This window comes from Eumetopias jubatus, unplaced genomic scaffold (genome assembly GCF_037043125.1).
Source record: "Eumetopias jubatus isolate StellerSeaLion01/CBP00866 unplaced genomic scaffold, mEumJub1_p1.0 scaffold_2, whole genome shotgun sequence".
In the NCBI taxonomy this organism is placed as follows: Eukaryota; Metazoa; Chordata; class Mammalia; order Carnivora; family Otariidae; genus Eumetopias; species Eumetopias jubatus.
The window spans coordinates 151,538,935-151,565,640 of NW_028274808.1; positions in this window are offsets into that span (position 1 = coordinate 151,538,935).

Genomic DNA, 26,706 nt, shown 5'->3' on the forward strand with positions numbered 1-26,706 from the left:
TTTACTATATATACACTTTAGATAATTCCACATAAATGTGTTCAGAATCAAACATTTTCCTCAAGTTTTAAATTAATATTTGAATATATTAGCTTAAAATTATGTCAGCTAAGCTTCAAGGCACATGTTTTCTATATTCATAAATATTCTAGATATATGATTATGAATACTAAATCTATTTAATAAATTTAAAATTCATAAGTGAACAGTGAGCTACAACCCTGTATAGGACATTTTATATATATATATTTTTTTGTATGTTATACATATTTTATACTGTATTCTTACAATAAAGTAAACTGAAGAAAAGGTTATGAAGAAAACCATAGGGAAGAGAAAATACATTTACAGCAGTGAAGTGTAAAAAAATCTGTGTATAAGTGAACCAGCACATTTCAAATGGTCAGCAATACACAGGGTTTATTGACTCTTTTCCTATTGCTGAATAGGACATTTTATATTTTTAATTAATTTTTTTACTTGAGAGAGAGTGAGTGAGTAAGAGTACAAGCTGGGGGAGGCAGGACAGAGAGAGAATCCTCAAGCAGACTCACTGCTGAGCATGAAGTCACAAATGGGACTTGATCCCAGGACCCTGAGATCATGACCTGAGCCAAAATCAAGAGTTGGATGTTCAACCGACTGAGGCACACAGACACCGCATATATAGGATATTTTAATATTTTTTATTAATTTTTAATTTTTAATTTTTATTGCAAGCTTCTCTTTTCTCAACCTCAGAAACTAACATTTATGTGTTATCTCTACCTAAAAGGTTTTTTGTTATAGTTGCTCTATTTTGTTGTTAAATTTATGTTTATGTAAATATATTTAAAATATAGCATATTATATAACAATATAAATTTTACATAAATATAATAGCATATTATATAATAATATATAGTTTATATAAATATAATTCCACCTACAATATCTAAAGATTTGATTAGAGTAGGACATCTGTTGATGTAATTTTGCTGTAGGCTTTCCCAATTCTCTTTGATATGCTGTTCATAAGTGTGAACTCTCTGCCTGAATATGTGGAAATATCTAAGTCACTCTCAGCCTTAGAATGTCATATTATGCTTATAAGTACCCTCCCTCCATCCATATAATGTTTCCTACCCTTGTTTTCTGATCTTAGATTTCTAATATTAAGAAAACACTTCTGGTGTTTTAGAATCTTCTAGACTTAAGTTATCCTTCTACTTTCTAACCAGGAAAATATTTTCGTTCCTCTAATTACCCTGTGATTCCTGTTTTAAAATACTGAGTGACACTAGCAACAAATTTTATTATCTGTACTTCCTATTTAACTCCAAATCCAAAAAATATCTGAATCCTCCCAATTCTTTCAATCCTTTGCCTTAAGTAGGGAATAGACAATAGTCTGAATGGTTTTGCATCACAGAATTCAGGTTGCTACCTTGGTCAAATGGAGGGCAAACAAGTTTAGTTTGGATCACAGACCTACAGCCAAGACTCATTCTCCTGTATGGCAGACATGCAGCTATCTTATAGAAAGTTTACAGCGATATTGATCTATTTTCTTGACAGATATGTTGTTTTCTTGATAAAAACTAACTGCTAAGCAAGGGATTTCAGATTTTTCCTGACCCACTGCCATAAAAGCCACAAAGTAGGCATAGGAGATAATGATTAAGACATGGTTTTTGGCAGCGATCTTCATAATTAGACATACATAGGTAAGTAACAACATACTTTTGGGCGCCTGGATGGCTCAGTTGGTTAAGCGACTGCCTTCAGCTCAGGTCATGATCCCGGAGTTCCAGGATTGAGTCCCGCATCGGCCTCCCTGCTCAGCAGGGAGTCTGCTTCTCTCTCTGACCCTCCCCCCCTCTCATGTGCTCTCTCTCTCTCTCATTCTCTCTCAAATAAAATAAATAAAATCTTTTTAAAAAAAGTAACAACATACTTTTGTGAAGACTGCAACAGATACTAGAGCATATCCAAAATTAGAGATTCAAATTAGTTGATGATAGTTAGGTTAGACTGGAGGTTAAGAATCAGATTCAGTAAAGAAAGGACCTGAAGGATGCTCCAAGGCAAAGCCTTAGCTTTTTCAAAACCTCAAGACATGGTCTGGGCAGTTCCTGATGAATTTAAGTAAGAAGAGTGAAACATGAAGCTGAGAAGTTTAGGTGTGGCTCTATTGTGAGGAAAAATATTTTTTTTATCAATTTCTATTTTGAATTGGAAGGATTTAAGACTTTAAGAAAGTTACCATGAAGTTTATATACTGCATCAGATTTTAATTTTTTTCTTATTTTGAAATGTAACACATATACATAAAGGTATATAACATTAAAATGTATAATACACTGAATAAAAGAGCATGAAAATGTCCACCATCCAGGTCAAGAAATAGAACATTGTCAGAAGCTATGATGTGTTACTTGGAAATAATGACTTTCTCTCCCCGATTCAGAGAAAACCAATATCCTGATTTTGTTGTTGTTGTTGTCTTTCTTTTAAATTTTATCATCCAAGTATAAATTCTTAAATAAAATAGTTTATACTGGGGCGCCTGGGTAGCTCAGTCGGTCAAGCGTCTGCCTTCGGCTCAGGTAATGATCCCAGAGTCCTGGGATCGAGCCCCATGTCAGGTTCCCCACTCAGCAGGGAGCCTGCTTCTCCCTCTCCCTTTGCCTGCCTCTCTCCTTACTTGTGCTCTCTATCTCTCTGTCAAATAAATAAATAAAATCTTTTTTAAAAAATAGCTTATACTTTTTGGAATTTATATAAATGGGATTACACTATGTTTTTTTTTTTTTTTTTGTCTTGCTTTCTCTATGGAAACAGTTTTCTATGGAAAAACATTTGCCTGCTAGATTTATTCATGCTTCCTAACTAACTCTATTTTGCTACTTTCTTTGTTGGGTAACATTTTGTTGTCTGAATTTACCACAGTTTAGCCATTCTGCAGATGGAGAGTTGGTTTTTAGCTGTAGGTTATAAAGTTACTTCTTACATGTGTTCTTATATGTGTATCCATGTACATTAAGTACACAAATTATTAGGAGCTACATAAGAAAGAGCATTTCCGGGGTATTAGGTTATAAATTTATTTGATTTTACTATAAATGAGTGTTTTTGCTAGTTTACACTCTTAAGAATTAATGAGAATTAACATTTTTATAACAATGTTGGCAGACATTTCAGTTTTGGCCATCTAATTAGTGTCTAATAGTCTCTGATAGCTATTTTTTATTTGCCTTTTCTGATTAATTCTTCATTTTAAATTAACCTAATTGATCATTTCTGTTATAAATAGTGATCTTATTCAATCTTTTTAAAGGGAGTAACTTGTGGTATAGGCATTTTAGAAGATGAACAAATGCATAAACTAAAGTATCTGGAAGAAAATAAAATATCTCAGGATCACGTAGCTAGAGAGTCAACCTGACTCTATGCTTTTTTCATTACACACTGGGTACATATGCATTTTCTATATATTAAATATTGTATTGCTTAGAAAAGGCAAAGTAATAATTATTAGGTCCACTTAATTTTATCACATAAATGAGGCTGAGTCTGTTGAAAGCTCACAGGGTATTAGGTATGTTATAGTATTGGGTATATATTAGTAGGATAACCATGATTTAAACCCAATTTCCTTAAGATATTAGATAGTATAATCATGATAGCCATCATTTAATCCCAACTTTGTTGGGCTTCAAACACTTAAAAAATATGCTAGTAATGTATTAATTTGTGTGACTCCTCTTTCAAACATTTTACTTGGGCCTTAAAATCATACCATGAAGGTAGACATTTTATTTTCTGTCTTCCCAGAACAATAGTATCCATATATATTTTATCGACATTTTAACCCAGCAGGTCCTCAATAAGGATTTAGTGAATAAATTAACCAATAACTCTGCTTTATATGAAGGATCAGCACTGGTTCAGAATAATAAGAGACATGACAACAATTCATGTTGATTTACTCTTGGGTGAATGTGCTATTGCACATTATTCATCTGCAAAACTATAACACTGTGATCAGGGGCGGAGCAAGATGGCAGAGGAGTAGGAGACCTAGATTTTGTCTGGTCTCAGGAATTCAGCTGGATAGGGATCAAACCATTCTGAACACCTACGAACTCAACTGGAGATCGAGGAGAAGAGTAGCAACAACTCTCTGAACAGAGAAGCGACCACTTACTGGAAGGTAGGACGTGCGGAGAAGTGAATCCGAGGCGATATTCGGGAGGATAGACGGTGGGGGAGGGGGCCTCCTTCAGCCGCTTCTGGCAAGTGATAGAGCTGCGAAGCACAAAATGGGACCTTTTAGAAGTTGGCTCCGCTGAGGGACGTTGATGCAGTGGCTAAGCTGGGGGTGGGCCCTCACGGGACAGTGTGGTCTCAGGACCCTTGGGGTCACAGAAAGTCCGGGGGTGCCTGAGTGTGGCAGAGCTCCCAGGTATCGGAGCGGGGAAGCCGGCTGCAGAGATGGAGCCGAGGCGCGGGCTCTCAGCTCGGGGTGGCCATAAACCGTGATCCGCGGCCCAGTCGGGCCACTGCTCCTCCAGCAGGGACCCAACAAGCGGCAGAGCTGGGGAGACTCCCCTTTCTCCCCGGGGAGGAGCAGCACGGGAACGCACCACAGGGATCTGCTGGGTTTGGAGACTTCACACGGGGTCGGGTGCCAGAGATACAAACGCTCGGTCACAGTCCGGGTGAGCACGGAGTGCGGCCAGAGACCAGGGAGATGGGAGTGACTGCTTTTCTCTGGGGGCGCACTGAGGAGCGGGGCCCCGAGTTCTCAGCTCCTCCGGGTGGAGATTGGGAAGCCACCATTTCACCCTGGTCCTCCAAAGCTGTACCGAGAGCTTGCAGGGAACAAATACTCCTGAGAGCAAACCCGAGCAGCTTGCTTAGCCCGGACGGACAAGGGCGGGGCAATTCCGCCTCTGGCAAAGACATTTGGAAACCAGAGCAATAGGCCCCTCCCCCAGAAGATCAGCACGAATAGTCAGCAAGCCAAGACCAAGTTTACTGATCAAGGAGAACGGGAGATTTCCAGCGCTAGGGGAATACTGCACATAGAATTCATGGCTTTTTTTTACCATGATTCATTAGTTCATCAAAGTTAAGTTTTTTTAACTGTTTTTTTTTTAAATTTTTCTTTTTCCCTTTTTCAACCAACATCTTATCAATCCCTTTTTAAAAAAAAAAACATTTTTTATTTTTCATTATTAGAGTCATATTTTATCCCTTCATAGGAGTTACCCTTATTTTTGGCATATATATATAAGTTGTTCTCTCTTTAAAATTTTGAGATACAGTTTCTTCTAACAGATCAAAATATACCCTAAATCACTAGTGTATGGATTTGTTCTAGTCTCCTGCCTGATCAGATTCTCTCCCTTTTTTCTTTTTTTTTTTAAATCTTCTTTCTTTTTTCAAAGAACTTATCATCAATTCCTTTTATAAAATCCTGTATAATTTTCATCTTTACAGTCATCTTCCATCCCTTCATTGTATCAACCCTTATTTTGTACATATATGTCTTTCTTCCTTTAGATTTTAGGAGGCAATTTTTTCTACCAGACCAAAATACACACAAAATCTAGTGTGCGGCAATGATCTATGAACTAGATTGGTCATATTTGATCATATTCTGCTTTTTTTGTATTGTTCTGTTTTTGTTATTTTTTTTTCTCTTTCTTTTTTCTTTCTTTCCCTTTCTTTCCCCCTGGTTTCATGTCTTTTCTGATTTGTATACAGTATATTTGCTGGGGACGTTGTTAACCTGTTAGCATTTTGTTCTCTCATTCATCTATTCTCCTCTGGACAAAATGACAAGACAAAAAAATCACCTCAGCAAAAAGAACAAGAGGTAGTACCATCTGCCAGGGACCTACTCAATACGGACATTAGTACGATGTTGGGCCTAGAGTTCAGAATCATGACTTTAAAGATACTAGCTGGGCTTGAAAAAAGCGTGGAAGTTATTAGAGAAACCCTTTCTGGAGAAATAAAAGAACTAAAATCTAACCAAGTCAAAATCAAAAAGGCTATTGATGAGGTGCAATCAAAAAATGGGGGCACTAACTGCTAGGATGAATGAGGCAGAAGAGAGAGACAGTGATATAGAAGACCAAATGATGGAAAATAAAGAAGCTGAGAAAAAGAGAGATAAACAACTACTGGATCACGAGGGCAGAATTCGAGAGATAAGCGACAAGATAAGACAAAACAACATTAGAATAATTGGGATCCCAGAAGTAGAAGAAAGAGAGAGAGGGGCAGAAGGTATATTGGAGCAAATAATAGCAGAGAACTTCCCTAATGTGAGGAAGGAAACAGGCATCAAAATCCAGGAGGCACAGAGAACCCCTCTCAAAATCAATAATAATAGGTCAACACCCCGACATCTAATAGTAAAACTTACAAGTCTCAGAGACAAAGAGAAAATCCTGAAAGCAGCTCGGGAGAAGAGATATGTAACCTACAATGGTAGAAATATTAGATTGGCACTGTTGCCAGACCTATGGAAGGAGAGATAAAAAGCTTCCAGGACAAACAAAAACTAAAAGAATTTGCAAACATGAAACCAGCCCACCAAGAAATATTGAAAGGGGTCCTCTAAGCAAAGAGAGAGCCTAAAAGCAGCATAGATCAGAAAGGAACATAGACAATATACAGTAACAGTCACCTTACAGGCAATACAATGGCACTAAATTCATACCTTTCCATAGTTACCCTGAATGTAAATGGGCTAAATGCCCCATCAAAAGACACAGGCTATGAGATTGGATTAAAAAACAAGACCCATTGATATGCTGTCCGCAAGAGACTCATTTTAGACGAAAAGACACCCCCAGATTGAAAGTGAGGGGGTAGAAAACCACTTACCATGCTAATGGACACCAAAAGAAAGCTAGGGTGGCAATCCTTATATCAGACAAATTAGATTTTAAAACAAAGACTGTAATAAGAGATGAGGAAGGACACTATATCCTACTTAAAGGGTCTATCCAACAAGAAGATCTAACGATTGTAAATATCCATGCCTCTAACATGGGAGCAGCCAGTTATATAAGGCAATTAATAACAAAAGCAAAGAAACACATTGACAACAATACAATAATAGTGGGGGTCTTTAACACCCCCCCGACTGAAATGGACAGATCATCTAAGCAAAATATCACAAGGAAATAAGACTTTAAATGACACGCTGGACCAAATGGACTTCACAGACATATTCAGAACATTCCACCCCAAAGTAACAGAATACACATTCTTCTCTAGTGCCCATGGAACATTCTCCAGAATAGATCACATCCTAGGTCACAAATCAGGTCTCAACCGGTACCAAAAGATTGGGATTATTCCCTGCATATTTTCAGACAACAGTAATTTGAAAGTAGAACTCAATCACAAGAGGAAAGTCGGGAAGAACTCAGATACGTGGAGGCTAAAGAGCATCCTACTAAAGAATGAATGGGTCAACCAGGAAATTAAAGAAGAATTAAAAATTTTCATGGAAACCAATGAAAATGAAAACACAACTGTTCAAAATCTTTGGGATACAGCAAAGGCAGTCCTGAGAGGAAAGTATATAGCAATACAAGCCTTTCTCAAGAAACAAGAAAGGTCTCAAATACACAACCTAACCCTCCACCTAAAGGAGCTGGAGAAAAAACAGCAAATAAAGCCTAAATCCAGCAGGAAAGATAAATAATAAAGATCAGAGCAGAAATCAATGAAATAGAAACCAAAAGAACAGTAGAACAGATCAAGGAACGTAGGAGCTGGTTCTTTGAAGAATTAACAAGATTGATAAACCCCTGGCCAGACTTATCAAAAAGAAAAGAGATATGACCCAAATCCACAAAATCATGAATGAAAGAGGAGAGATCACAACCAACACCAAGGAAATACAAACAATTATAAGAACATATTTGAGCAACCCTATGCCAGCAAATTAGATAACCTGGAAGATTGGGCGCATTCCTAGAGATGTATCAACTACCAAAACTGAACCAGGAAGAAATAGAAAACCTGTACAGACCTATAGCCACTAAGGAAAATGAAGCAGTCATCAAAAATCTCCCAACAAACAAAAGCCCAGGGCCAGATGGCTTCCCAGGGGAATTCTATCAGACATTTAAAGAAGAATTAATACCTATTCTCCTGAAACTGTTCCAAAAAATAGAAATGGAAGGAAAACTTCCAAACTCATTTTATGAGGCCAGCATTACCTTGATCCCAAAGCCAGACAAAGACCCCATCAAAAAGGAGAATTACAGACCAATATCCTTGATGAACATGGATGCAAAAATTCTCACCAAAATACTAGCCAATAGGACCCAACAGTACATTAAAAGGATTATTCACCACGACCAAGTGGGATTTATCCCTGGGCTGCAAGGATGTTTCAACGTGTGCAAATCAATCAACGTGATACAATACATTAACAAAAGAAAGAACAAAAATCATATGATCTTCTCAATAGATGCAGAAAAAGCATTTGACAAAGTTCAGCATCCTTTCTTGATCAAAACTCTTCAGAGTATAGGGATAGAGGGTACATACCTCAATATCATAAAAGCCATCTATGAAAAATTACAGCGAATATCATTCTCAATGGGGAAAAGCTGAGAGCTCTTCCCCTAAGGTCAGGAATGCGGCAGGGATGTCCACTATCACCACTGCTATTCCATATTGTATTAGAAGTCCTAGCCACAGCAATCAGACAACAAAAAGAAATCAAAGGCATCCAAATTGGCAAAGAGGAAGTCAAACTCTCACTCTTTGCAGATGATAGGATACTGTATGTGGAAAACCCAAAAGACTCCACCCCAAAACTGCTAGAACTCATACAGGAATTCAGTAAAGTAGCAGGATATAAAATCAATGACAGAAATCAGTGGCATTACTATACACCATCAACAAGACAGAAGAGAGACAAATCAAAGAGTCGATCCCATTTACAATTGCACCCAAAACCATAAGACACCTAGGAATAAATTTAACCAAAGAGGCAAAGGATCTGTACTCAGAAAACTCTAAAATACTCAGGAAAGAAATTGAAGAAGACACAAAGAAATAGAAAAATGGTCCATGCTCATGGATTGGGAGAACCAACTTTGTGAAGATGTCAATGCTACCTAGAGCAATCTACACATTCAATGCAATCCCCATCAAAATACCATCCACTTTTTTCAAAGAAATGGAACAAATAATCCTAAAATTTGTATGGAACCAGAAGAGACCCCGAATAGCCAGAGGAATATTGAAAAAGAAAAGCAAAGCTGGCTGCATCACAATTCCAGACTTCCAGCTCTATTACAAAGCTGTCATCATCAAGACAGTATGGTACTGGCACAAAAACAGACACGTAGATCAATGGAACAGAATCGAGAGCCCAGAAATGGACCCTTAACTCTATGGTCAATGGATCATCGACAGAGCAAGAAAGAATGTCCAATGGCAAAAAGACAGTCTCTTCAATAAATGGTGTTGGGAAAATTGGACAGCCACACACAGAAGAATGAAACTGGACCGTTTCCTTACACCACACACAAAAATAGACTCCAAATGGTTGAAAGACCTAAACGTGAGACTGGAGTCCATCAAAATCCTAAAGGAGAACACAGGTAGCAACGTCTTCGACCTCAGCTGCAGCAACTTCTTCCTAGAAACATCGCCAAAGGCAAGGGAAGCAAGGGCAAAAATGAACTATTGGGATTTCATAAAGATAAAAAGCTTTTGCACAGCGAAAGAAACAGTCACAAAACCAAAAGACAACCAACAGAATGGGAGAAAATATTTGCAAATGACATATCAGGTAAAGGGCTAGTGTCCAAAATCTCTAAAGAACTTATCAAACTCAACACCCAAAGAACAAATAATCCAATCAAGAAATGGGCAGAAGACATGAACAGACATGTTTCCAAAGAAGACATCCAAATGGCCAAAAGACACATGAAAAATGCTCAACATCACTCGGCATCAGGGTAATCCAAATCAAAAGCTCCATGAGATACCACCTCACACCAGTCTGAATGGCTAAAATTAACAAGTCAGGAAATGACAGATGTTGGCGGGGATGTGGAGAAAGGGGAACCCTCCTACACTTTTGGTGGGAATGCAAGCTGGTGTAACCCCTCTGGAAAACAGTATGGAGGTTCCTCAAACAGTTGAAAATAGAGCTACCATACGATCCAGCAATTGTACTACTAGGTTATTACCCCAAAGATACAAATGTAGGGATCCGAAGGGCTACGTGCACCCCAGTGTTTATAGCAGCAATGTCCACAATAGCCAAACTGTGGAAAAAGCCAAGATGTCCATCGATAGATAAATGGATAAAGAAGATGTGGTATATATACAATGGAATATTATGCAGCCATCAAAAGGAATGAGATCTTGCCATTTGCAACAACGTGGATAGAACTGGAGGGTGTTATGCTGAGTGAAATAAGTCAATCAGAGAAAGACATGTATCATATGACCTCACTGATATGAGGAATTCTTAATCTCAGGAAACAAACTGAGGGTTGCTGGAGCGTTGGGGGGTGGGAGGGATGGGGTGGCTGGGTGATAGACATTGGGGAGGGTATGTGCTATGGTGAACGCTGTGAATTGTGCAAGACTGTTGAATCACAGATCTGTACTTCTGAAACAAATAATGCAACATATGTTAAGAAAAAAGAAAAAGAAGACAATAGCAGGAGGGGAAGAATGAAAGGGAGTAAGTCAGAGGGGGAGACGAACCCATGAGAGACGATGGACTCTGAAAAACAAACTGAGGGTTCTAGAGGGGAGGAGGGTAGGGGGATGGGTTAGCCTGGTGATGGGTATTAAAGAGGGCACATTCTGCATGGAGCATTGGGTGTTATGCACAAACAATGAATCATGGAACACTACATCAAAAACTAATGATGTAATGTATGGTGATTAACATAACAATAAAAAATTATTTAAAAAAAACTGTAATATACTGTGATCACTTAAAAAATACCTTGAAATAACTCTTTTAAAAATATAAAGTACTCTCATAAATAGTGTCTGCTGTTTCTGCTTTTTTTTTTTTAAATATGTTTGGAATATGCATAGACTTTGATAACATAACCCTAAAATGAGTATTTAGAAGAATAAACTATTCATTTGATAGTTTCTTTCTAGTGAAAAAATACAATTTGTACTATCCCAAACTCTGAATATTTGGAAATAATATGAGCTAGTGTATTGCCTACTCCTAATAAAACCTCAAAAAGGAGGTTTGTGAAGACAAATCCATTTAATTTTATTATTACATTTATCTCCATTTATGATAATGACAAACCAATGAAACTCTTGTAAAAAAGACACAAACATACTTAACAAACAACAATGAAGACCTAGCTCTGTAATAACTTCATTATTTGATGAATAGAGGAATTTTAAAATATTGAACAAATATTGTGCTTTATATTTGTACCAGTATAGTGTGTCCACAATGATGGTCAAAAAACACCTGGTCTTTGATTTTTCCAAAAATAGGTAATTAAACTATAACAAGGTCCTTCAATATAGATGGTTTTTATCCACAGAAACCCAAGACTACATATATGACTTGGTGTTCATCTGATATTGACCTTTAAGACATAAAATATAAGAAATATAAATCACATGTGTAGGTTTACAGGATTATGAATTAATATATAATTCATTACAGTTTCACTTAATGTAATTTTTTTCATATTACTATAGTTTTAAATCTAAGTTAAAATTGTATTTATTGATTAAATGAATATTTAACAGGTATTGATACATCAAACACTGGCCTAGGCACTAATAATAAAACAGTGAACTTAGCTGACAACATGCACTGCAATCAGAGTTTATATTAGGGGACTGTGGGTGGAAGAAATCAATAAACAAACACTGAATTCAAATGTTTACTATATATTATATATTTTGTATCATTCATCTCTGTTAAAAGAATGAAATATATTTTCAAAGCTATCAAAACATGCAAGACTGTTCAAGGTATTTCTATCCACTAAATTAGCAGGCATTCTAACTACTGAAATTGACCATTGCAGAGACCATACTTATCTAGTGAAAGAAAGAAAGGAAGAAAGAAAGGAAGAAAGAAAGGAAGGAAGGAAGGAAGGAAGGAAGGAAGGAAGGAAGGAAGGAAGGAAGGAAGGAAGGAAGGAAAGGGAAGGGGAGGGGAGGGGAGGGGAGGGGAGGGGAGGGGATGGGAGGGGAGGGAAGGGGACGGAAGGGAAGGGAAGGGAAGGGAAGGGAAGGAAAGGGAAGGGAAGGAAAGAGAGAAAGAAAAAAAGAAGAAAGAAGAAAGAAGAAAGAAAGAAAGAAAGAAAGAAAGAAAGAAAGAAAGAAAGAAAGAAAGAAAGAAAAAGAAAGAAAGAAAAAAGAAAGAAACAGAAAGAAAGAAGAAAGAAAGAAAAAAGAAAGAAAGAAAGAAAGAAAGAAAGAAAGAAAGAAAGAAAGAAAGAAAGAAAGAAAGAAAAAGAAAGAAAAGAAAGAAGAAAGAAAGAAAGAAAGAAAGTGCTTAATGTATAGTGGTTGATCAAAATATTGCATGCTATTACAAGCTTGTCCTAAATATATTTAAAGTGCCAAGGACTGAGGAGATACCAAAAAGGTAGTCATTCCATTCCTGGGTTTCATAAGTATTTTACTGCTTATAAGCTATATTTAAGAACACTAAATGCCTCTGATCACAACACCTTTCTAGTTCCTATCATCATTTTCTTTTTAATTTTTAAGATTTTTTTTTAGCATTTCCTCCTTTGCTATCAGACTGTCAATTTTCTCTTGCTCTCGTTTGTATTTTCTATTATCAGCTGTCCATATCTGCCTAATACAAACTGCATTTAATCAGCTAATTCTAGTCCACTGTTTTAGTAGCCATCTATGTTAGATTTGTCTGTCAAATCTCAGTAAGGAAATTCTACGTTAGGACCATGGAGAGATAATCCACCCTTATGAGATAAACTATATTTCTTTCCAGTAAAGAATAAAAAAAAAATATGATTTTTTTTGTAGTTTAAACATATATAGAAAAGAAGCAATTTACAAGTACTGGAGAAAAAGTGTTTGGTTAACATTGTCTAAGTCACTTAAATTTTCTAACCCTTAATTTTTAATACATAAAATAACAATGGTACCCCTACCTTAGTGTACATCTGAATAAAAATAATACCCATGGAAAATTATATTTTAATTATGCTAATTAAAGTAATATTAGTGATAATTATAGGCATAATAGATTTAAATATTTTTATCCGTACTTCTCCCTTATTATAAAATGTTCAATTCTTTAACAAAGATGTTAGCACATATAAAAGGTTAAACATAATGCAATGGATAAGCAATAAATAATAGCTATGTTGGTCATCCTTATTTGTGTGATATTTTTTCATATATATTGATTGACCTCTTTAAAATTATTTAACACAACTTCTTCCCATTTACTATTTTCTTGATGTAAAGTTTTTCTCTAGACTTTTTTTTAAAAACATGGACAGAAAGAGGTTTGTAAAAGATCTCAGCAATATATATTAATCATCCATTATATGAAACCCAAACTTTTAAAGTGGATACCACTGTACTTGTTAATTAATGCTTAGTTTCCCTTATAGTAATAAGATTTGGAGGAATAAAAAGAAAAATGAAGTTGAGGAAATAAAATTAATGTGAAAATCTTGTTAAACCCGAGTTTTAACTAATATTTAGAAATATAATATTCACAGATACTCAAAATTAAGTATTGATATATGAAACTCTGCCCCAAAGTTTATGACTGTTGAATATGTGCTGAAGTACTTCAGAATATTCCAAACTTTTTTGAAAGTAATTTTCTCATAAACATTATGTATAAAATATCTGTTATAAATTTAAATTATTCACAAATTAAAAAGTCATCCTAAATTTCATTATATTGTATAGTCTTGTCAACAGTGAGACTGCCTACCTGCTTTTTATGGCAGTATTAAAAATTACTCAGTGAGGTGGCTGGAGCCCAACTCTCAATTTTGGCTCATATCATTCTCAGGATTGTGATATTGAGCCCCATCTCAGGCTTCACACTGGGTGTGTGGAGCCTGCTTAAGACTCTCTCTTTCCTTCTCCCTGCCCCCTTAAAAAAATTAACTTTCTTCTTGGGTATTGCACTATTTTTTCTATAAGCCATTAGTTCCAATAAGACGAAAGTTATTAGCTAATTGCATAATATGACTTTGTTATAAACGATAGGTTAGTCCTGTTTTCCAGGAAGTAGTAAGTCATCCACTTCAAAAGCTACATAATTTTGTAGATTCTTAGTTTACATATGAAGAAGTACTGAGACAATTAAACCAATGATCAAACTTTAAGCAATTCTTTAAACAATAAAGACACTGGTAGTATTCTGAAATTATTTTTCTGGTCCATTACTTTCATCCTGGGTATTCAAAACTCTTAATAACCCAAGGACAGAGGATTATTAAAAAGTCTATGAATTTCCTATTATAACTTTCTACCTTTTCTTAGTAAAAAAAAAAAAATAAATAGCAAAAGAAATCTAAGAATCTGTTTTTGTGAAATTGAAAAATATATAATGGAATTAAAGAAGCAATTAGAAATATTTTAGTCATTGATCATGGAAGGATGCACAATTCATCTCTTTTAGACAAGAAATTAGAGGATAGATACACTGACAGAGCAAATTAACAACTATAAATTATTTAATAATAATGAGCTAATATATCAAGATAGAATAGCAATATGCTAGGGAACATAATGAAAAATTGCAACAAAGATTTTTTTTTAAATTGATGCCCTGAGCACATAAGCAGGAAGGAAGAAATATATAATAATAATTATTAATCAAAGAAGATTAAATTCACAAGAGAAAATGGACACTAATGTAAAAAAGAAGGGCAACCCAGCAGAGATAGCATTATAAGCATTACCTTTTTTTCAAAATTGTATTTAAATTCTAGTTAGTTTCTTTCCTTTTTTAAAGATTGTGTTTGTTTGTTTGTTTATTTATGTGAGAGAGAGAGAATGAGCAGAAGAGGGGCAGAGGGAGAGGGAGGAGCAGACTCCCCATTAAACAGGGAGCCATACACGGAACTGGATCCCAGGACCTTGGGATTATGACTTGAGCCAAAGGCAGACGCTTAACTGACTGAGCCACCAAGCCACCCCTAAATTCTAGTTAGTTAACATACAGTGTAATATTGTTTTCAAGAGTACAATTTAGTGATTCATCACTTACAAATAACACCCAGTACTCAAAACAACAACTGCCCTCCTTAATACCTATCACCCATTCAGCTCATCCCCTGCCCACCTCCCTCCATCAACCCTCAGTTTGTTCTCTATAGTTAAGAGTCTCTTATGGTTTGCTTCCCTCTCTCTCTCTTTTTTCCCCCTTTCTTATGTTCATCTGTTTCTTAAAATCCAATATGAGTGAAATCATATGGTATTTGTCTCTTTTGACTTATTTCACTTAGCATAATACTCTCTAGCTCCAACCCCATCATTGCAAATGGCAAAATTTCATTCTTTTTGATGGCTGATATATATATATATATATTTTTTTTTTTTTCTGTGATCAGTGGTTTATTCAGGAGGGGCAAGCCCAAGCTGAATGTCCCTCTCTCCTCCCCTGGCCAGCTGGCCCCCGCCCCCTTACCCCAGTGCCCTCAGGAGGGATGGTGAGAGGAGGAAGGGCCCCACCCTGCTGCTCCTACTTTGGTCCTCCTGCAGGCCTTGAGCCTCATGACAGCGTGGGACATGGAAGGTAGTCAGAGACTAGGAGGAAGTTGGATGATATATATATATCACTTCTACTTTATCCATTCATTGGTTGATGGGTATTTGGGCTCCTTCCATAGTTTGGCTATTGTTGATAATGCTGCTATAAACACTGGTGTGCATGTACCCCTTCAAATCAGTGTTTTTGTATACTTTGGATAAATACCTATTAGTGAAACTGCTGTGTCATAGGGTAGTTCTGTTTTTAACTTTTTGAAGAAAGTCCATACTGTTTTCCACAGTGTAAGCATTACTTATGGTTGGCCTGCTAGGTGTTGTATATGGGTACAAACCTGCAACTAGTAGACAAATTAAGTCCTGAGAAGGGTATAGTGAATATACATACCAATATTGTAATAATTATCAAACTTGTTAGATCTCAATTATTTCCATCACAAGAAAATTATAATTATGTAACATGATAGAGATGTTAATTGTTGGTATGATGACAATCATAATATAAAAGTTTATCAAACAAATATGTTGTATACCTTAAATTTATACAATGTTAAGTGTCAAACATATTTCAATAAAAAAATAGGGGATGTGCATTTGAAACTTGATAAAATTGAAATTGTAAAATAATATTGCATAGATATATTAAATTTAAAATACATTAATAATAATATTTATCCACAACAGCAAAAATATTAAATTAATTAAATTTAGCTAATGATAATTCTCTCTTATGGACTCAATTTATATATTTTTATATTCTCATGCACAATTTGTTATTTTAAGTAGAGGATGAACTCAATGAGAAGTATTTATTTAGACTTAGTAGTATTCCATGGAGCCCTGTAAATTATATTACATTTTGCAATTACCAAGTCAAAAAATTAAAACATTATTCTGAGCTCTTTTGAAATCTTTGAAATAAGGTGCAAGTTTAATATGAGTTATCAAAATTTAAATACTTTTCTTTCCATTATTATACATACTGAAATATAAAGGAAAAATGAGAACTCATTCAAGAAGTGTAAACTGATTTCTTATTTTGAGCCAGGCAATCTTAAAAACAGTGTCATGATGAACAAAAAAGTAAGGCACTTGCCCTAATAGAACATGGTTTTTAGAATACTAGAATCATAAAATGTCTAAAATTTTGTTCAACATTTTTTTGTAATTGAGTTATTGTTATTTAAGATAATATTATTAAGATTGTTTTTAAGATACTATTATAAATAATAATTATACTTTTATTATAAAATAAAAATTTTGAAATTAATCACATAAAAATAAAAATAGTTATAACATTCTTTTTTCCATGTAACTTTCAGTGTAACAAATAATTTAAAAATACTAAACTTTTCTCTAGAAATTATAATGGCAATCTGCAAAAAACAGACAATTGCATTCTAATTAAAAATGTAAAGTTGGAAATGTTTCATGAAAAGACTAATGAGTGGTTAGCAAAATACAATAATTTCCTTAAGCATATTTAAAGCAGGTGACATATAGAAATCAGTATATAATGATCAAATCAAGTGAAAAATAAATAAAAGGAGAACACTGTTAAAATATGCATTTAGACAATACAGTTGAAGGCATAGGTTCTCACACTAAAACATGCTTGCTATATAATAGTATTATGAAAACAAACAAAAAAGTATAGGATCAAAAGGAAAAACTTATGAAAAGAGAAAGATGACACACAGATGTATATTTGCAAAAAAAGATAAAAACTTGTGAAATCAGGACATAGTCATGTAATTATAATAAACTTAAAATTGCATAAAATGTACATCATTTACATACATCAGATTTTATTAAAAATGAAGTAATTTCCAGTTCTGAATATTTTAATGCAGATTTGCCAGCCATTTTACTTCGGTCACTAAAAAGCATTTAACAAAACATAAGAAAAACTTTACTGATAAAGAACACATTAAATTAATATCAAATAATTAATTATATACATAAATTTTCTGGATATTTATGGTACTTTGAAGTACAGTATTTCCATAGAAAAATAGACCTTTAGGTGTCAAGGTGTATATGACTAATTGTTCTCAATTTCTTGTCACAATTCAAACTACCAGATATTTTCTTACCAGGCATGTAGAGTTCCAGTTGATTCATGTCCTCACCAGTATTTTATTATTGACAGGTTTTAAAATTTTAGCCATTCTAGTAGCTGTATATATATTGGTATCTCATCAATATTTTCTTTTATTTATTTTTTTAAAAAGTATTTTATTTATTTATTTGACAGAGAGAGACACAGCGAGAGAGGGAACACAAGCAGGGGAAGTGGGAGAGGGAGAAGCAGGCTTCCCGCTGAGCAGGGAGCCCGATGCAGGGCTCGATCCCAGGACCCTGGGATCATGACCTGAGCCGAAGGCAGACGCTTAACAACTGAGCCACCCAGGCACCCCTCTCACCAATATTTTAATTTACAGGGCACCTGGGTGGCTCCGTCGGTTAAGCGTCTGCCTTCGGCTCAGGTTATGATCCCAAGGTCCTGGGTTCAAGCCCCACATTGGGCTCTCTGCTGAGCAGAGAACCTGCTTCTCCTTCTCCCCCTGCTTGTGCTCTCTCTCTTCCTCTTTATCTCTGTCATAAATTAAAATCTTTAAAAAAATATTTAGATTTGCATTTCATGACTGATGTTGAGTACTTTTTTAATGTCCTTACTGACCATTTGTACATTTCCTTTGGAAAGTGTCCATCTTTTGATGGCCTAATCTTGAGGGAACTCTGCCTTTGAATTGAGTGTTAAGAGTCCTTTAAATGTTTTCTGAACAGGCCTTTGTCAGATATATATTTCGCAAAAATATTCACTGTTTGTGAATTGTCTATTTTCTTAACAGTTAAATGAATTCTAATACATCATTTGATTTTTGTTACTTGCTTTATACATTCTGCCTAAGAAAGAATTTCCTGCCCCTAGGCTGAAAAAATATTTTTCTAGATTTTATTCTAGAAACATATAGATTTAACTTACACATTTCTGTAGATGATATCTTGAAAACATTTATGTAAGAGTATGAGATCAAATTTGAGTTTCATTTTTTCCACATGTGGGTTGTTGTTTTTTTTGTTTTGTTTTGTTTTAGTTAATACATGACCTCCATGACCCTTACTTGAAAGTCTCTCCTTTCTACATTGAATTACTTGGGTAGGGTTCTTGAAAATCAATTGATCAATTAATCAAATCAGTGCAAGTTTATTCCTGGATTCTCTGTTATGTTGTATTGATCAATTTTTTTTCATTTTTCCAAATATGACAAGGTATTGATATTTCTGATTTTATAATAAAAATTGAGGTCAGATAGTGTAAATCTTGGAACTCTGTACTTTTTCCAGATTGCTTTAGTTATTCCAGGTCCTATGAATTAGCATACATCTAGAGAGACCTGTGAAGGATTTTGGTTCTCAATAAGAACAATTATTTATCTATATAGTGTGCTATTTTGTATTACACACTACAGTTACCTTATTTAAGGCAGAAAAGATTTATTTATTTGCCTCTGGAAAAGGAGAATATAGGTTTTAAATATACTTCTAACTATTCCTTTCTTGATTTTCTCCAAAGCATTTCCTGTCAACAGAATTTTACCTGAATTTGGCATTTCTGTTTGTCCCATATTTTTAAATAGTTCAAATAATTCTACACAGGAACTTAATCTATAACTTGAGTTAGATGATTTAGGAATGGGATTTACTCTGATCTCCTCTTCAATTTCCATTTACAGGAAAACTATTTTTTCTCTTTTTATTCAGAACTTCATAAAAGCATTACCTAAATGCATTTCTTTAATCTTATGTGTTTTATTTTATAAAACTGCTCTTATTTTGATCAATAATATTTCATTTTTCATATCCAACATGGAAAATATAGTCAATAATATTGTAATAAGTTTGTAAGGTGACGGATGGTGACAACATTAGTGAGTTATTTTGTAATGTATATAACTGTTAAATCACTATGTTGTACACCTGAGACTAATATAATATTGTATGTCAACTGTACTTCAATAAAAATTATTTTTCTAAAACATATTTAATAGTAAATTTTACATTTATAACAAATAATATTCCAGATCAAGAACTTTTCTTGAAATACCATTATAATTACCTCCTGTTTGCTTATTTGAAGTGTATCTGTACAAGCTTAAATTATTTTCTTTCAGTAGCTGAATCATTTCCCACCTATTATAACAAGAAAAGTGAGAGAGGAAATGGGCTCACCATAGGGAAACTGGAGCCATAGTCTCCTTTTATATAAATTTTGAGTGTAAATAATAACTATCTTCCTTGGATTTAATTCAAATTAAATAATAGTTGAGAACATATATTGTACGGTTTATTCATGATGCAAATTATAATTACCATGATCATTATTTAAAAATAACCTGTAGACTGCTGATTAAGTTCCATGGGCTCTATTACTGTGAACCTGTTATTATTGATATAAATTAATACTGAGTTGATACTGAGGGGTGATCTTTATTCTCAATGGAAGTCATCAAGCAAAAAGGAAATTTATGCCATCCAACTTTGAGGAAGTCAAATCTGTTCAGGCTTTGTAGAGAATTACTAGAGAGATTTAGTCACAAAAATGTCAATGTTGAAACCATGAACTGTTTGAAATCTGAAAGACCCAGGTTTGAATTATATTTCCACATATAATTTCTGATCCCTAATAATTACACTGAGGAAAAAAAATGACTATTGTTATCTTTGTCATGGGAATGTTGTGGAAACAGTGTTTTCTGATTTCTGTGACTGACATGAATTTGTTGTTCAGAAATATTTTCCCCATTCACTTGTCTTGTTTCAGTTTGTTTGCAACAACCATTCCTGTGTCCAATTATAATCAGAGTCTGTTGTTTCCCTGTTGCCTATAATCATTTAAACTGAATGGATTAGTCAGGATTTCTGGGTTATAAGGAATAAATAGTCTGCTCAAATGGATTTACGAAAAAAAATCTTGTACATTAGAGAAGATATAGTACCTTAAATGGCTTCATAATATGAGCCAAGCACTTAATATACCTCATCCTGAATCATTGTTTATTTCTGTTTGGATTTCTCCACATGTTAAAACCTGAAATCCCAAGTTTGTTACATGTAAAGATAACAGAAGCAATAGAAAGACACTCAGATTTCATTACTCTGTGTCATGCGACAATCCCCAGCTGCTTGTGTATGGCCAAGAGTGTTCAGTAATTTCTCTTAAAAGGCCAGGTCACATGTCTTCTCCTAAACCCAATATGTGAATTCAGCCCTCTTCTGTTCACATGGGGTGAGGATGGAAGGGGCTGGTTTCCATAATATAAACTGGGATGCAATTAATAGAAGAAGAAATGGATACCGACAACAGATATAACAAATGTCTTGTACACTGAATTTACTATGATCTGCATTAGGTTGAGGTTCAGTAATATATTTTCAGGATTTGCTAAGAGTTTAATGACTATGTATTCAACACTATCGATTTCAAAACATTTTAACAATAGTCCAGACATGTGGAGATTGAACACTTTCAGATCCCAATGTCTGAAATTTTTACCTCCCTTCTTTCTTAATTCCGTTTATTATAAATTCTGATCTCTTCCAGTCTAGATTCTCTATGGTTCCCTTAATATTTTGGTTAAGTTTTACTCTTCTTTGGTTTATCCTTTTCTTTTAAAAATAATTGTTTATCTTTCCCTAAAGGAATTCTCTTTCTACTGTATACAAGTGTTCCTTTATCATTAGTGTTTTCCTGGAAACCTCTTTCATCATGGTTTATTACTGGCACCTGATGTAAGCTTGTATCTGCCAGAGGAGATAGTAAAATGTGATACACATTTTTAAAGATCAGTTATTTAATTTTATATATGAATATATTAAGAATGTATTTTGAACCAAAAAGAGGGTTGTTAGAAAGACAAGGATATATTGATTCATGGAATATAATAAACACAACAAAATCTTAGTTTCAATACTATGGTCAAAATAAAGAGGGAGATAGAGCTCATTATTTGGTAACAATAGCATGTCAAAAGATGGAACACAAAAGCATCATTATCACTTGAGTGTATATTCTGAATGAAAAGTCCACTGAAGAACTTGGAATGCTTATAAAAATACCATTTAGAAGTAATTAAAATTCCTCTTAGGAAAAAGCAAATTTGAAAGCATTTAATTCAGTTCTAAAATAAATCCATTCCTAGTGCTTAGTATGATTTCAGGAGTGTTGCAGTGGTAAGGAGTATCAATATTGGACATGTGATCCTGTTTTTATGTTTAGTCTTTCCTACTTAGTAACTCTGGGACTTGGATAATTTACTCACCCTTTTAAAAAAATTTATTCCCAGGAAAGTGAATGCACAGCACTTAGCCCAGTGTGTGGCAAAAGACAAGTGATTATTTGTTGTCATCCATAAATGTTATTCATTTATAAGTGAATGAGAATTGAATAGGTACCAGGTGACTAGATAAAAAAAAGGAAATAAGACAGACAGAGGTTCTGCCCTCTGAGTTTATGGTGCAAAGAGATTGACAATTAAGCAATAAATTTTACCAGTTTGTCAAATGTTATTCAATAATGAGCAAAGGTGAATGTCTAAGTTGAGGTCATAAAGTATATTGGAGTTATGGAGAAGAAGCAGTGGTCAGAGAGAGGGTGGTGATTCAGGCTGGAGGTATATATTATATATTAACCTAAAGATCAAAAAACTGATATTAAACCATAAAACAGAAAATCACAAATGGGACTACTTCAAACCAAAAGCTTCTGCACAACAAAAAAATAATAAGCAAAATGAAGAGGTAGCTACAGAATGGGAGAAAATGATTGCAAACTAAATATTAGATGAGGAGTTAATATACAAAATATATAAGTAACTGGGCACCTGGGTGGCTCAGTTGGTTAAGTGACTGCCTTTAGCTCAGGTCATGGTCCTGGAGTCCCGGCATCGAGTCCCGCATCGGGTTCCCTGCTTGGCGGGGAGTCTGTTTCTCCCTCTGGCCCTCCCCTCTCTCATGTGCACGCTCTCTCTCTCTCTCTTTCATTCTCTCTCTCAAATAAATAAATAAAATCTTTTAAAAACTACAAAATATATAAATAACTAATACAAATCAATAAAAAAAATCTGATTAAAAATGGGCAGAAAAACTAAATAAAAATTTTTCCAAAGACACACAGATGGCTAACAGACAAATGAAAGGATCACTAATAATCAGGGAAATGCCAGTTGAAACTATAATGAGATGTCACTTCAAACCTGTTAGAATAGCTATCATCCAGAAGCTAAGAGATAACAAGAGTTGGTGAGGATGAGGAGAAAAGCGAACTCTTCTTGTACACTGGTGGTAAGAATGTGAACTGATTCAGCCACTATGGAAAATAATATGAAGGTTCCTCGAAATGTTAAATTAAGACTACTATATGCTTGAGCAATTCTATGTCTGAGTATATACCTAAGGGAAATGAAAACAGGATATTAAAGATATCTATGCAATCCATGTTTATTAAAGTATTATTAATAATAATGGAGATAAGGAAACAATCTAAGTGTCTGTCAACAGAAAAATGGATAAAGAAGATGCAGTATATACATAGAATATTATTTATCCATGAGAAAGAAGAAAATCCTGCCATTTGTAAAAACATGGCTGGAACTTGAGGGCATTATGCTAAGTGAGATAAGTCAAACAAATAAAGATGAATATTGTATGATGTTACTTACATGTGGAATCTAAAAAAAATTAATAAAAACAGACAGTAAAATGGTGGTTATCTGGGGCTGGAGTTGAAGAATAGGAGAGATGTTGTTTAAAGGTACAAACTTGCAACTTGTAAATAAATAAGTCCAAGAGATCTAATGCACACTATAGTGAATATAAACAACAATGTTGTATTATAATCATCAAACAATCTAAGAGACTAGATCTTAATTATTCTCATCACAAAAAAGGATAATTATGTGACATGATAGAAGTGCTATCTTTTGCAAAAGCGACAATCATATTATGACATATGAATTTATTAAAAAAATGGAACACAGAATGTTAGATGGAGAATGGCAGACACGAATTGTAGAGATAGAGAAGTAAATTGGCTCACTCCAAGTCATATAATGGAGGTTGTATTTTATTCTACAGTCTCTGAAAAGCTAGAGTATGGTTTTAAGTGTCAATACCCACTTGGATACAACAAGGAGTGTGGAGAGCCTGAAGGCAAGGATGCCCATGCAGTAACCTGGGTAGGAGATGGCAATGCCCAGGATTAAATAACTCTCACTGAAAATTAAGAGAAATAGATGAATAAATTTCATCTATACTTAGGAAACAGATATCAGATTCTTTTTGAATGTGAAATACAAAAAAGAATAAAGGAGTCAAGAAAGACATTTCTGTCTTATGAGCACAGCAGGTACAATATGGATTTTGTCCTAGATATTGTTGCCTCCGTCACCAGATATGTGCAACCAGAAAAAAAAGAAATATTTACCATCTCTGGCCATGAGTGAACTTATCAAAAAATTAAGCGAATGGGACAAAATGATAAATGAAGTCCTCTGTTTTTCCAAATGCCTATTATTGTTCAATTCAACAAATGCATGTGTTTACCAACCACTATTTTCAGACACTGTGATAAATACAGTTGCAAGACAGTTGAATACAGTATAACCCTTAAACTTTAAAAGCTGTCATGAGTTATAACTCTTAACAACCGAATGTAAGAGTTAGAATAGCTGCAGAAAGCAATTTAACATGGGAAAACATAAGAGGAAATTTACTTCACTGTGAAATTTTCATAAGGCTTCTAAAGATATTCTACAAATTATAAATATGAGTTGAAAGTTGGTATTTCCTTCTTATATTCATGTCCTTAAAAATCAAAATTTTGGGATTGTATAAAAACATATATCAAACAATTTTTTTCACTGTAAACCAGTGATTCAAACAACAGACAACTTTGCACTCCCCAACACACTTGGGGTTGGGAACTTGAGGAAACCTTTAGCAATTAACAGAAAATCACCCTCTTTCCCCACAGGAATTCACTGGGACAAATGTTAAGACTCCTGAACTTAAGAATCACTGCCTTACAGCTACCTAATGATGCTAAAAGTGAAAATTTAAGTTTAATGAAATAGCTGGTTTCAGTTCTTTCCATTCTTCTGTTCTGTCCAGTTCTTTCTACATAGTGCTACAAATTATTTTCCTCCAGCACTTTCTTAATTGCTTTACATTCTTCTACAAACTCTTCAATGACTGTAGTAGACTAACAAATTAATTCTAATATTTTAGCCTAATGTTCAAAGCCTTTCACATACTATCTAGCCAAATTTATTTTCTATTCCAATGTTTATATTAATAGATAGATAGCAAGTAAGTAAATAGATAAACGGCATGTGTTTGTTCAGCTAAACACAAATTATGCTGCCACTAAACAGAGTGTACCTAAGAGGATCTCAATTGATATTTTTCTTCTAATACAAGAAACATCATTTCAATTAAACAAGTTTTATTCCATCACTAGTTAGTTTATTAAATCCAACAATTTACATTTGCAATTATAAAATGATAATAAGTATTTCTGGTTTCAATAATCAAAATGCTCTTTTTTAAGATATTTTAAGTAATCTCTTAAATCTCTTAAGTAACATCCAGCTCGGGGCTCAAACCCACAAATCCAAGATCAAGAGTCCTACACTCCACAAACTGAGTCAGGCTGGTGCCCCTCAATGTGCTATTATTGAATGGTATGGTACATCTATGTTAAAAATTAAAAATTCTAGTTTAATTGATTTTATAATGAAAAATTATTTATATACTTGGCTATTTTCATGTTTATTGAATCCATAGTTATTTTCCCTTTAACTTATTCCATTTTTATTAACATTTACCAGCTGTGTTTAGTGCCAATATTATTTTATTAATTGTCCTTCAGGGAACTCATTTACTTCTAAAAGAACAGATGTTGCTCCATTAATGAAAACTACTTTGTTCCTTCAGAGAGAATGAATGATGTTTATAAGCCTTAAGAAATGATTTAGGTGAGTAACCTGTGTTACTAAATCATCATTTGCAAAACAAAAAAAGAGAAAAGAAAAACAAACAAAAACCAAATATATATTTCATATTTTGAGAATTAACTCTAGGAAACACAAACTTTGGTAGCTTTCGTATGCTTTCATCACATATTTAAAATGAAGATAGATTTTATTTTTTAAGCATAAATTGCATATTTACATTGTTTTCAGTGTACATTTTTATCATTAAGTAGTTTTAAGCTCTTATCTACACATTCCTAAATCCTAAGTATTTTTCAGTATTAAAATATGAGTATTTATTTCTGTTTTATTAATGCAATTAACAAACATTTATTAAACTCCTTATTTAGTAAAGTATTTCTCTATTTATTCATTGAGAAAATAGAAGAAATTTAATATACTCTTTCTCAAATTTACAACTTCCCTTAAATTCTTATCTAATTTGACTTGGCTCTTCTTGTAATGAAGGCAATTCCTGATCCTATCCTCATTTATCTATTCATTTAACAAATATTTATGACATGCATATTATGTCAGATTTGTTAATACTATAAATATAAGGTGATCCCACAGACAAAATTCTATGACTTTAGGAAACATACATTCTTAGAGTTAGGAAATAAATCAATAAATTTTATAATATTTAAAGTTTCTGTCAGGATAGGACAGGCTATATTATCTCTAACAACCAACTCCCAAATGCCCGTGACTTAATGCAACAAAAATTCATTTCTAGGCATAACTGCTGACAATATAGTAAGTATTCATTAGGTTCCCTTTTATTTCGTCTAGGCCTCAACCTTGTTGTATTTCCTTGTCGGGCCTGCAATGCCAAGTTGCAGCTAATCAGTTTAGAGAGATCCCAACTATAGATATTCGATTTATCCTCAGTAGATATTTGATCAAATTCCTCTTTACT